Raw genomic sequence first — 12,163 nt, forward strand, 5'->3', positions numbered from 1 at the left:
AAAATAAAATATTTTCTTAAAACTATATATTTTGATGCAAGCATTGGTTTGTTCTGTTTAAGAAAAAATATTTACTTTTAAGTAGATATATTACTTTAAATATATAATTTTCTAATTTTACATTTGAATAATTTATTAAATATTTTCTACATTTAAATAATTATTTTACAAATAAACTAATAATATTATTAAACTTAATTAAATTGTTATCCTGAATTAAAAAATCTAATTATATCTTAAATGCAAAAATAGTTTCTAAAACTGCAAGAAAAATTACTTAGATAAAAATTATTTCTTCATTTTATTTATATAAATATTTCAATTGAGAAATTTTTAACTTGGCTGCAAGTAAATAAGCTAGTGGAACTCATCGAGTAAATAATTTTTTTGTTGTAAGATTTTTTTCTTTTTGTTAGCGTACTAAAATAGTTTACTGTAAAATAGTTTTTTGCAACTTTAATTGTAAGTTTCTTGTAAAATCGGACGCGATAGAGTGATTTAGAATCGTATTTAGCAAAAAGCTAAATGGTGAAACAATTTTACCTTCGTTCTCGTGCTCGAAAAGAAGTCATTTTTGTTCGACAGCGTTATCCGTCTCTTACAATGATTTTAGCGAATGCACGTAGACGCGCACCGTTTTCGAGCTGTGCTCGCTCAAGCTGCTCGATCAATTGCTCACTGCCTTTTTGTTTTTTTGTGCAACCACCGCTTTCCCTCTACTTCCGCAGCAAATATCCTAGAGGCGCGGAATGTTCAAACGTTCGCTGCGGTTACTTTCCGAACGACATTGATGCGGTAATCGCTGCGGTATGTACGAAAGTCTCGTACGCTAATGCGAATCTCTCGTCTCGTTGTTTCTTTATCAATCGCACGCGTTGCACACGATAAACTACGATACACAGGATCAAGATTACGGTCGTCGACGCGATCGTGATAGATTTCGATCGAGCGCCCTGCTCCTGGCTCGCTCGCTAAATTACGGATACTACTGTTTCTTTTTTTGCACTTTTTTTATTGCTTTTGCCATCAACAGTGCTCCCGGGCTCTCGGAAGCTGTCACGAGAGGTGGGTCGAAAAAAAACCGGTCTCACTCTTTCTCCGTCTCCTTTTTTCCTACCTTCTCTCGTTTCTTTTCTCTCTCTCTCTCTCTCTCTCTCCCCCCTCTCAGCTAAGTCCCGCATTTCACCGTTTGCTTCGGGTATTAAATAATTATTATTTCGAAAGCGGGCGAGCGTATATGTAACCGCGGCGCCAGTCGCGGAAGAAGGGAGCGGCGCAACCGCGTCGCTCGGCCTCCGTGTAATTGTGTGGCCCAGATTCGGCGTCCTTCCCTGCGGCAATGCTGTACCACTTCCTGTATGTCCCTCGCGCTCTCTCTTCCACGCTCTCTCTATCTATCTTCGTCTCCCTCTCTCCCTCCCCCCCGCCCCTCACTCTTCCGCGGGCCCTCATCTGTAACGCGTTGCAATCGCCGACGCAACGCGCATCCTTTTAAAACGCATCTCCGGCTTTTTGCCACATTTCCGGCTCGATTCGCTTCTGGTCTTTCTCGTTTCTCCCCCCTCCCCCCGCCCTCCCCCGCCCTCCTGCCCATTAATTCCGACAAGATCCTCTTGTATTCTCACGACTATGTAACGATGCAGTAATCTTACGCAGAATTTCTCCTCGATTCCTATTCAACGGATCCCCTACACGGGTGAAGACACGACAGAAATTGCGTATCGTTGAAACGTTATCTTCTGCAACGGCAGAAACGTCTTCGCGACGCAAAAATCCTCCCGAGTGATTCTATCATCTTTCTCTCGTTTTTTTTTTTTCCGTAATAGTACATTTTCCGAAGTTTTCTTTTCTTACGCGAGCAACGCCGTAACTGATGATTGTACAGGAAGCGCACGTGTCGCCCGCTCCCTGTCGCTCCGTGGAAGCCAAGTGCAATTTTGCGACACGCGACATTTGCACCGTTTTGTTTTTTTTCTTTTTTTTGGCGAATTTATCGATTCGCACGTCGCATGCGAGATCTTGAACCTGAAAGGTGGAACCCCATTACAAAATTTCGATTAGAAATAACGCGTTGCCACATCACACTCGCTGCGATCTTCGTATAAACAGCGTAAACATCGAGCATGTTTCTCTTTAATTAATTCGTGTACTTGACCGTGTCTGGAACGATCTAAGTGTGAAAAATTTAACGGGACATAATTCATTGGGACGTAATTAAACGGGACATACTGTTTTGATTATGAGGACTGTTGAAATCCTAAGAGTTAGTACGAGGTGAAGAACCCACTCGAGAATCACGTTTTTATTTACTATACAGCTATTAGAATACAAAGTATTATCCGACTGATTAGTCACTTATTATTCATCAATTAAGCAGTGTTGGTGTATCGAGGACAACTGTTGCGACATAGTTTCTGTTACTATTTCTGTATCCAAAGGCTCTAACTGATTGAGTCACTCGATAAATCTTACAATTGATCAAATTCGTCTGGAGGCGAAATATCGAGGTGCCTCTTTCTACCGATGTAAAGTAATTGTTTAATTTATCTTTTGTTATAATTAAAAAAAGATAAAAAAGACTTAAATCAAAAATACAATTAATCTACATTGTGTGCGAATAGTTCGAATTTGAATTGAATCGAATCTGAAAGAATTCAAATACAATAATTCGAGAATTTCAAATCAGTGATTCGATTATCGAATCGATCGTCCAGATTGGTTGTGTTATTTATCGTACACTTCTCGTTTGTACCAATTTTCACGCCTGTTTATCGATTTCCAAAATGTTTATAAACCATATAAACTACTCAAAATTTGTGTACACAAAACAATTCTCTTCGTACATTTGTTTCACTATTTCACAGATTTGTCATAATTATATAGAATTTAGAACAAAAAAAAAAAAAACTGCTTTATCATGTTTTTCTAATGAAGTGCACTAAAGTACTATCACTTTGATAATAACATCATTATTTGTATGATTTGTATTCTTAGTGCTCATTTAACATATAATACTCTCATATTTATCATTTATAACTCGCTTAAGATGACCATAATTTTTTAAAACGCAAAAAACACATTTTTACTTTTGTTATTTTCTAATAAATATATGTATATAATTATATGTGACTTATTGTTAATTATAATTATAATATTGCAATTGTAACATAAAAATTAAAATCTGATATTATTGTACAATAATAACATAACAATTATAATTCTAACTTCTAAGTGAGAAAACAAAACAGATTTCTATAATTCACAGAAAAACAACGTATGAAAAAAACATAGTGGGCCATCTTGCCTGAATTGTAAGGAGAAGCTGATCATAGTATATTAAAATAAATAGTGAAAATAAAAGTACAAATTATAAGTCACGTTACAATTCACGTTCCTTTATTATATACGTAACGTTGATTATGGCAGCTTAGCTGTAATTTACTCGACGTTACAGCAGCTTTTAAAGGACACATGCAAAACTTTGCAGGTAGTCAAAAGTAAAAGTATTATATAATATTCAGAATAAAATTATTCCGAACAGTGTACGCATATAAATTACTGTAAATATTGATTATCTTTCAGAATGATTATAAAAATGCACTATTTAGCAATTATTGGAGAAATTACAGACCATCTTTTCCGTATGGCCATAATACCCCAATTTACCCTAGTATCTACTACAAATTTTTACTTATTTGTAATTATTTTCTAAATTTTTGCGATTAACTTTCTCGTCCATTAGAAAAGATCTCCAACGTAATTGAAAATACTTTTACGTTACGTTTAAATTTAGCATGTAACGTAAATCGGAAAGCTTTGATTCAAATTCGATTCGCATTCGAATCGAAGAAATTCAATTCGATTCGACTAGACCTCACAAATGCGTCATTTTCACACCTCTATTACGTAAACAGAAGTAGACATAATCTGCGTTTCGAAGGACGCGTTTTGAAACTGGGACGAAAGTCAAGTCGCATAAAAGAAATGAGAGAGCCGCGCGGCATCGGCATCATCGTCATGACCTAATCCAATCTCCCAGAGACGAGACAGGAGAAATTCTTCTTCCGATCTTTTGCTCACGCGCTACGTAATCGCACCTTTCCCTCTCCTCTCTTTCTCTCTCGATCCCTCGTGCGGTCGCTCGTGTTTTTATGGGTTCTTCTCTCGCACGTTACGCAACGCACGCGTGCGGCCGTAAATTCATACGGGCCCCGGCATAAATTTCACCATCTCGTCTGGTCTCATCTCATCTCGGCTCGGCTCAGCCCGCACTCGCGTCGTCCCGACGACAATTTCAAGAAACAATTTCCACCGGCCCGACGTAATCGGAGGTATCGCGTAATTCGGCAAACAAAATATTCGTTTCTCGTGATGGTTCGCGCACGTCTTAATTCCCCCCCCCCCTTCGGCGGTGTGTAATAAGGGTTTTGTGCGATTAAAAGGAAGCCGGATGAGAGAGAAAGAGAGAGAGAGAGAGAGACCCGATAAAATCGAGGAAGTTGGCCGACGCGTTTCGACAGCTGCGACTCGCGTAAGAAACCGCGGACGATAATGATAACGTCATCCTTCCGCAGTGGCCGTTCCGACGGACGTCGAAACGGATAGATCAATTATCTCGCACCGCGCGCGATTAGATCTTCTCGCGGCGCGGCGTCTCGTAATGGGAGTTATGCGAGAGTCACGTAATTGCGTCCTTGCGCGTCGAAAACCGCAGATTTGCGCGTCGCGCCGGCTCTTCTTGCGCGCGTTACTTCTTCCGGCGCCCGCGAAGAAGAGAAAGAGAAGAGAGGAGGACGCTCGCTCGCGATCGGGGGAAATTGAGTTTTTACGCGAATTTCTTCACGGCGCGTGATTTTTTTCGACGACGCTGAGGTTATTTATTATAATTATTCTTGCGTTAAATCGAGAAGAGCGGCGGTCGCGCGCGGTGAAACGCGAGCATACGGAAGCGTACGCGTCGCGCGTTTCGCCATTATTTCGGCGCGAGTGCCCAACTGTTCCTTCCTTCCTTCCTTGCTTCCCTTACGGCGACTCGCCGGTTTTAATTGGGGCAGGTCGCTTTCCTCATGCCTCATGCAAAATTTAATCTCGTAACACCTCGATGACTTGATGCGTTGCATCAAGTGGTGCGTGACGCGTCGCAATCCCCCCTTCCCCTCCTCCTCATCGCATCTTTGTGTACAAATTATTGCAGAAAATTATTTTATTACAACAACAAGAGTGCATTTTGTTTAAACCGCTCGGAAAACAAATTAGTATTAAATAAATAATTCATTGTTTCACATACATATAAGTAAAAATATTAAATCTTCTTAAAAAAAATTTATAATCTTGAACAGACGTAATTTGTTTATATAAAGAAACAAAATTTCTTTATTTAGAAAATTTTATATTCTTGCTTATTTGAAACAATAAATTGTCGATTTGATATTAATCTTTCTCTGTGCAAGCAGAATTTCTGTTATTATAATAGAATTCGAGATTTACAATTAGAATTTTATTTATAATTAGACTTTACTAATCCGATAATTCCTACGATATTTCTGAATCATTTAACAGACGTATCGTTTGAATCTATCAGATTTCTAATAAATGTAACAGAAGTAGAATCATTTTTCGAAAAAAAAAGAACATTCTTGAGAATATCTCTATTTTTGAAATGTTAAATATCGAAATGAGATTATATAGCGTTAGATGGGCATAACTTGATTACGTGAAGAACTTTGTAGGTTCAGAAATAAAATATATATTCTCACTGCTTTACAGTCGACGGCTAATTAGATTAATTAATATTAGGTATATTCAGTATATATAGTGTAATAAGTATAATAAAACGGAACGTTTTGACCTACCAAGTAAGTCGAAACGGTTTGTCTTCATTATTCTTGATAAAATAAATATATACTGAATCTACATCTTGTAGCTCGTTATCTTTGGCCTGAATTTGTTGTCGGGTTATTATTTTATAAATACAAACTATAAAAACTTATTATTACTATATTTTAACAATTACTATATTACTATAAATTAATATTAATTTCAATAATGATTTTCATAAACTACGAAAAAAAAAATCAAATAGAAGATAACATTATCTTCAGGAATTAAAATTTCTTAACGACATTATTATCAAAACAATCACGTTGTGGTGTACAGATTATTATAATATTGAAATGAAAGTATTACATATATTTCTGTTTGCTGGAATTTAAAATAATTCTTTAAAAAAGATGAAATTAATATTAAGATTATGTAAGCAAGAATGTAATTTCTTGCTTATATACATATGAAATAATTGATTGTTAAATAGAATATATTGGTGTTACTTGATACTAATATTTGATATTGTTTTTGACACAGTGATGTAATTAACGATAACGTTCTTACGGCTCGATTAACGATATTACGCGAAATCCTGACATCCGAGTCGTTCAACCCGGAATCCTTTTATCGCGCTCACGATTATTTTGTCGTCTCCCGCGCCGATGGATGTAGCGAAGTCATGTAGTTTATCATTACAGATACGCATAGAGGACGGAAAAGAAGAAAAGACGCTTCGTAGAGACGTTGACCAAGATAACATTTGAACGAGTTCAAGATAATTTACATAACGACATACGTGTATATGTGTGTAAATTAATTACTTAATGGAAGGTTATTAATGACCTCTTACTCTTAATATCTAAAGAAAATAGAGATTGACGTCAAAAGTTTTAGATATAATAGAAAACAAGATGAGAAGCATATCTTGTTATCGTCATCGTTGATGGACCGAATCGTCTCCTTTCGGATTCAGATTGCTATTCGAGAGGGATAATCTTTGATAGTAGTTATATAATGTACAAACAATGCATCTTTTCCAAAAATTTCTTCCCCGTCTCTCCCTTCACTCTTTCTCTCTCTCTCCCTCTCTCTTGTCCCGTGTGAATGGACACCCAGTGTTTATTGTTATCTATATAAAATAAAGCAGACAATTGTGCAGATGAAGAAATAGCTTTATTTTATCTTTATCTAGATTATGAGAATGTATATTATTTCCATATTTATTTAAGATTAAAAGTGTTATATTTTTTTTTAATCATCAATGTTAACGTATAAAATTATTGTACTCAGTTCCAAATCGTTTATTATAATAGAAAATTTTTGAAGTTATAACGACAGATGCACAGAAAATAATAGTGCAATGTAAAAGTTGCTCCAAAACTATGAGTGCTTCGAAAACGTTGGCAAGAAACTTTTTGTCATTATAATCCCTTAAAAAAAAAAAGAATAAAATGTTTCAATAAACTGCACTGAGAAAAAATGTAATATGAATAAAAACGTAGTTTGAATCAATTAAACGTCAAATTACGGATTCTCATTAATTACATATATTATATTAATTCAATTACATTTGTTGTCTTTATTTTTAATCTGTTTGTTTAATTACGGTTATTAAATTAACGAAATATTTCCAATTAGACTGATGCTGTTGATTCAACAGCATTTTTTTCTCTATGCGATTACTATATCGATAATTGATGATTACTATTCGGTTAACTGATGAAATCAATTATTGATACAATAATCAGTATATTGAAATTCTTTATTAGTTCTTTTCTTCAAGAGGAATGTGAATTATAAATATATTCTCTGAATATGTTTCAACTTTAACTTTTTTATTTGCCTATATATATTGATCCAAGTCAAAAGAGGAACATTTCCTTGTCGAGATCAGATTGAGTTATTTGGAGAACTCCTGTTTTTAATAAAGAAAACTTTATGAATAAAAATACGAATATTGCTTTTCTATTCTACATTCTTTCGCTCGACAGCGATATTATCTTAAAATTATTTAGATAAAACGCCATGCAATTATACTTTTTATCTAAATAAATTAAAAATGAAACTACCTTTATCTACCCTGAGATACGTTTACCTGTAATTTAGCATATCTCTATCTAGAGAAATTGAAATTGACTAAGCGCGGCGCTGTTGATACCCAAGCGCTTACCGTCACGATTGATAGCTTTCCAACGATCGGCCTTTACACTGACCTACATACCTGGCGCAACAGCGGCTCGGCTCGGGTGTATACCCCGCGGAATCAAAGTGGAGGCCGGTCGCCTTTGCAATCTGCGTGCACTCACGCGTGTGCATGGCGGCTCGTGCTGAGGCCTGTGTTCACGCGCCTCTCGCGGCGGACGTCCTCGCGCGGAGATGGACGCCCGCCTCGTTTGACGGTGAAGTTTAACGCGCGCTGTTGCACAAGCGAATATAAATGGGGAAACGCGCGTTCGGGACACCGTGTGGCACACCGTGACGCGTTGCGAGAAAACCTCTCGGAGAAATTCTGCTCGGTGCAACGCGCGCCGCATCGCTTAACGCGACAGCCGGGACACACGCGTTGCACTTTGCAACGCTATGCCGTGCGCGTGATACGGAGATCTCGCGATTATCAAGTTTCTAAAAGGCGTTAAATAATCATAAGTGTTTCTCGCACACACACTCAGACACATATTTCAATCATATTGTGCAATAAGTATTTTTCCGGCGTTTTATTTTATTTAAATTTATTTTTAAACTCAATCGTCAAATGTACCCAAGGGGTTAAAATTACGAAAGAGAATTTTGGCTCTGAGAATTATTGAGACAAAATTGTAAGATTGCCGCAAGAGTCTCTTGCGTAATTATTGCGGAACAAATTTATTATATTATTCGCTGTTTTTTTTTTTTATGTGTCACTCTCTCCGACAATAACGTGTCATTAGCGGAAAGAAATGTTGACGACCGTATACGTTTCGATCGTCGATTTGGGTCCTCCTCGGCGCGAAAATAGTCTTCTTGATTAAAATGCAAATTGAAATTCGAAAATTACAATTGGAATCGTAATTAGAAGTCGATGGGGCCACGAGGTTTCCACGATGTTAACTCGAATCCTGCTGGTTTCACGCTCCCAGGAATTCGCCTCCATTATACCGTTCTAATTAGATAATCGTCGTGTTTCCTAGTTAGCTACAAACACGAAAGAAGCCGGCACTTTACCTCGCACGGTTATACACGGCGCGAAGATGCCCGCAGAGGAAAGGCTGACGCTTTTTTCCTTTTTCTTTGCAATTGAATCTAGCACGTGTTTCTCGCACGAAAGTATAATAATCGATTTTCGAGCGATTTCGGGATCTGCACGTGAAACGAACGTTCGCGCCGAATTAACAGATTTCGTCGGGAGTATTTTATTTCCGTAAAACAAAGATTCGAAATCTCGTGAAACTTAAACACCTGCTTATAAAGCCTCAGATATTCCAAAATAATTTTGATATCAATATTTTATATTGTTCTGTTATGTTTTACTTTGTGATGTGTTGCTCATTTGCTACAACATAATTCGAGAAAGAAAGTTTTTTTTTAGTTGGAATGTTTTAAATCATTTAAATTTTGCAACATTATTTTTAAGTATTTTGATGGAACGATTTAATCTACTGTTTGTAGAGGAATAAAATCATTAGCTCTTCACTACATTGTACCGAATTCTCATTACAACTTTCTTTTTTACAGAAACTCACAGGAAAATTTTAGAGTTATATTGTTATTGTGATAAATGAATGATATATTTATTTATCGATATCCTGAAATATTACACATTATATAAAATTGTGCGATAAACATATAATTAAATGACATATTTTTATCAATTGATAAAAATATATCGTTTAATTTAATATTTGTCGCACAATTATATAACTATAATATAACTATATATAATATAAATTTATAATTATTATATTATTAATAACATTATTAATAATAATTCATAATAATTATTAAAACAATTGATTAATTAGATTTTTATTTGTTATAATAATTTTAATAAATGTTCAAAAAATTTTTCTTCTGCAAGAATGTAGACCTGTACTCATTGAGTTAACGATTGTCAAATTCTTTCAAACATTCCTCAAAAATTTATCGTAATTATTATAACTATTAATAAAGAACTTTAGACGTTCACAACTTTTCAATAAGCCACTTTCGAACATAAGTATATGATACATCATTTCTTTCACCTACTCGGCTTTCTTAACACTTGGTAAGTCTGACTTTTCCGAACACCCTTGTATATTTGGAATTTTTCGTATATTTATCTACAATTGAAAAAATTATACGTAAATTGCGAAGAGAGAGAGAGAGAGGCACTAACTCTTAATAAATCACCGAACGCATTTTTGCGAACGTGAACCAAGGCCCGTAAATGAACCTTCCGCTTTTCACGTGGAATTTTTTTCCCGTATAGGTCGCAATTAAGCGCATTTGTCGCAAACGAGTTCTCGTCAGGCTAATTACTCCCTAGTTCGAGGAGCCGTATCGACGCACGCCGCCGTGATTTCCTCTCTCAATTTCTTCGATAAATCAGCCGTGTCATGAGTGCGTGCCGTTCGCGTTTCACCTGCGACCTGCCACGACGGAAATTCAATGTCGTGACATTTACGCGTGGCACTCGGATGACGTACGTCCCGGAATGGAGCTACATTTTCCCGTTTACGTTTCAATTTGCGGTTCACTGGAAACGCGCGCGCGGTATTCTCTGCGTATCGTATAATGGAGAATCCGCTGAACGCTTGTGATAATTATTACAGCTGGTAATTAGCGAGATGAAGCACAGCAGAGCCATAGCCTCATCAATTCGGTTAATCTCGTCCATCGGAAATGACGAATTATTCTATTCGTTCAATCAATTAACACGTTAGAATCGTCTCGCGAAACGACGATCGTCTCGTCGAGATCCTTCACTTCGCTAAAAAAAGGTCTGGTAATTATCAAGTCTGACTGATAGTTATGCTAAACGTTGGGGAAATAATTTCAAACTAGCGACCATATGACCGATGCATCCTTAATCAAACCGTTAATAGTTATGCTAAACGTTGGGGAAATAATTTCAAACTAGCGACCATATGACCGATGCATCCTTAATCAAACCGTTAAAAATTATTTACAGTTTTAAAAGCTCGGAGCTTTACAATCTTTCCGCGAACTTTCTTGATTCCTTTCTCAAGGAAAGTCAAATTTATCTTTTTACCTTCAAGATAATTTTCTCCAATCAATTTTTGAAAAAATTCACCTACAATCGAGAAAATTCACAAAAAATTGATAAAAAAACAGTTTTTTTTCCGTGCTTACAAAATTATGAAATTATTTCATCGAAGCTTCATCAAAACTATCAACTAGGCTCGGTTATTGTTACCAGACTTCTCTTTCAGCGTTCGATGCGCATCGGCGCGATCGGCGGCGCCTCCAATCCTCGCGCCGATGCACATAATTCCGCTTTAACGAGGCTCTAACGGACGCGGAAGCGGCGGATGCGCGATCACGAGAGATGCGGTGGCTGGCGTCGGGAATGCAGATGCACCGCGATGCGGACGACGATGCGATCGCGAAAGTTGCAGCGCCGCGTTTCTATACGTAATGACTCGCGCCATGTGCTCGCGCGCGAGCCGCGATTTTTTTTTTTCTTCACTCAACATTTCTCCGCCTCTCTCGCACCGACGCGACGCGATGCTCGCGCTCGGCGATGATCACGATTTAGCGCTTCAATGTCGCGTCCGCACGCGCGTACGTTCCGCTTTTCTTCTCTGTTCATCGGTAGCGGCGAGATCGGCGCCCGATCGTGAAGACCGAGAGAGAGATGGAAAAGAAGACGAAATAACTCGGGAAGACCGCGTCGATCATGAGAAGCAAACAACCTGTTGTTAAAGTGTCATGATTAGGGAACCAATGTGACGATGGAATGAGCAGAGAAACGTGGAACGTGGAGGGAGACGGCACGAGGAAATGCATTTTATTTTCAAGCATTGAGATTTCTACACTACAATTTTGTATTGATTTACGTAACGAAATTTAACTCCGGAATGCTACTCACATTTTTCTTACATTAATACTACTTTGCCGTGAAGGGAAATCACATAATTACAATTTTTTATGCCTTTTTATATTCATTTTATGTCTCCTTTTTATAGCTAGTTTGCATGGTGTTATAATAACTGGACTAACGTTACTCTTTCTGTAAAAATGCGCTCACTGAATGTTATTTTAAGCTATGAAAATTTCAATAACAAGAACTGTACTTTTGAATTAGCACGTGGAAGAAAATTTCATCATCATTATTAAGAATTTTTTACACTTTTTCATGTTT

At 37.0% G+C, this 12,163-nt stretch overlaps 1 protein-coding gene across 3 annotated transcripts in view; it reads right to left on the reverse strand.

Annotated features, from left to right (window-relative positions):
- LOC105207633 (pancreatic triacylglycerol lipase) overlaps positions 1–12,163 on the reverse strand; it is a 38,076-nt gene that overhangs the window by 17,649 nt on the left and 8,264 nt on the right. The window lies entirely within an intron of this gene.

The sequence above is a fragment of the Solenopsis invicta genome, chromosome 15 (genome assembly GCF_016802725.1).
Source record: "Solenopsis invicta isolate M01_SB chromosome 15, UNIL_Sinv_3.0, whole genome shotgun sequence".
Taxonomy (NCBI): Eukaryota; Metazoa; Arthropoda; class Insecta; order Hymenoptera; family Formicidae; genus Solenopsis; species Solenopsis invicta.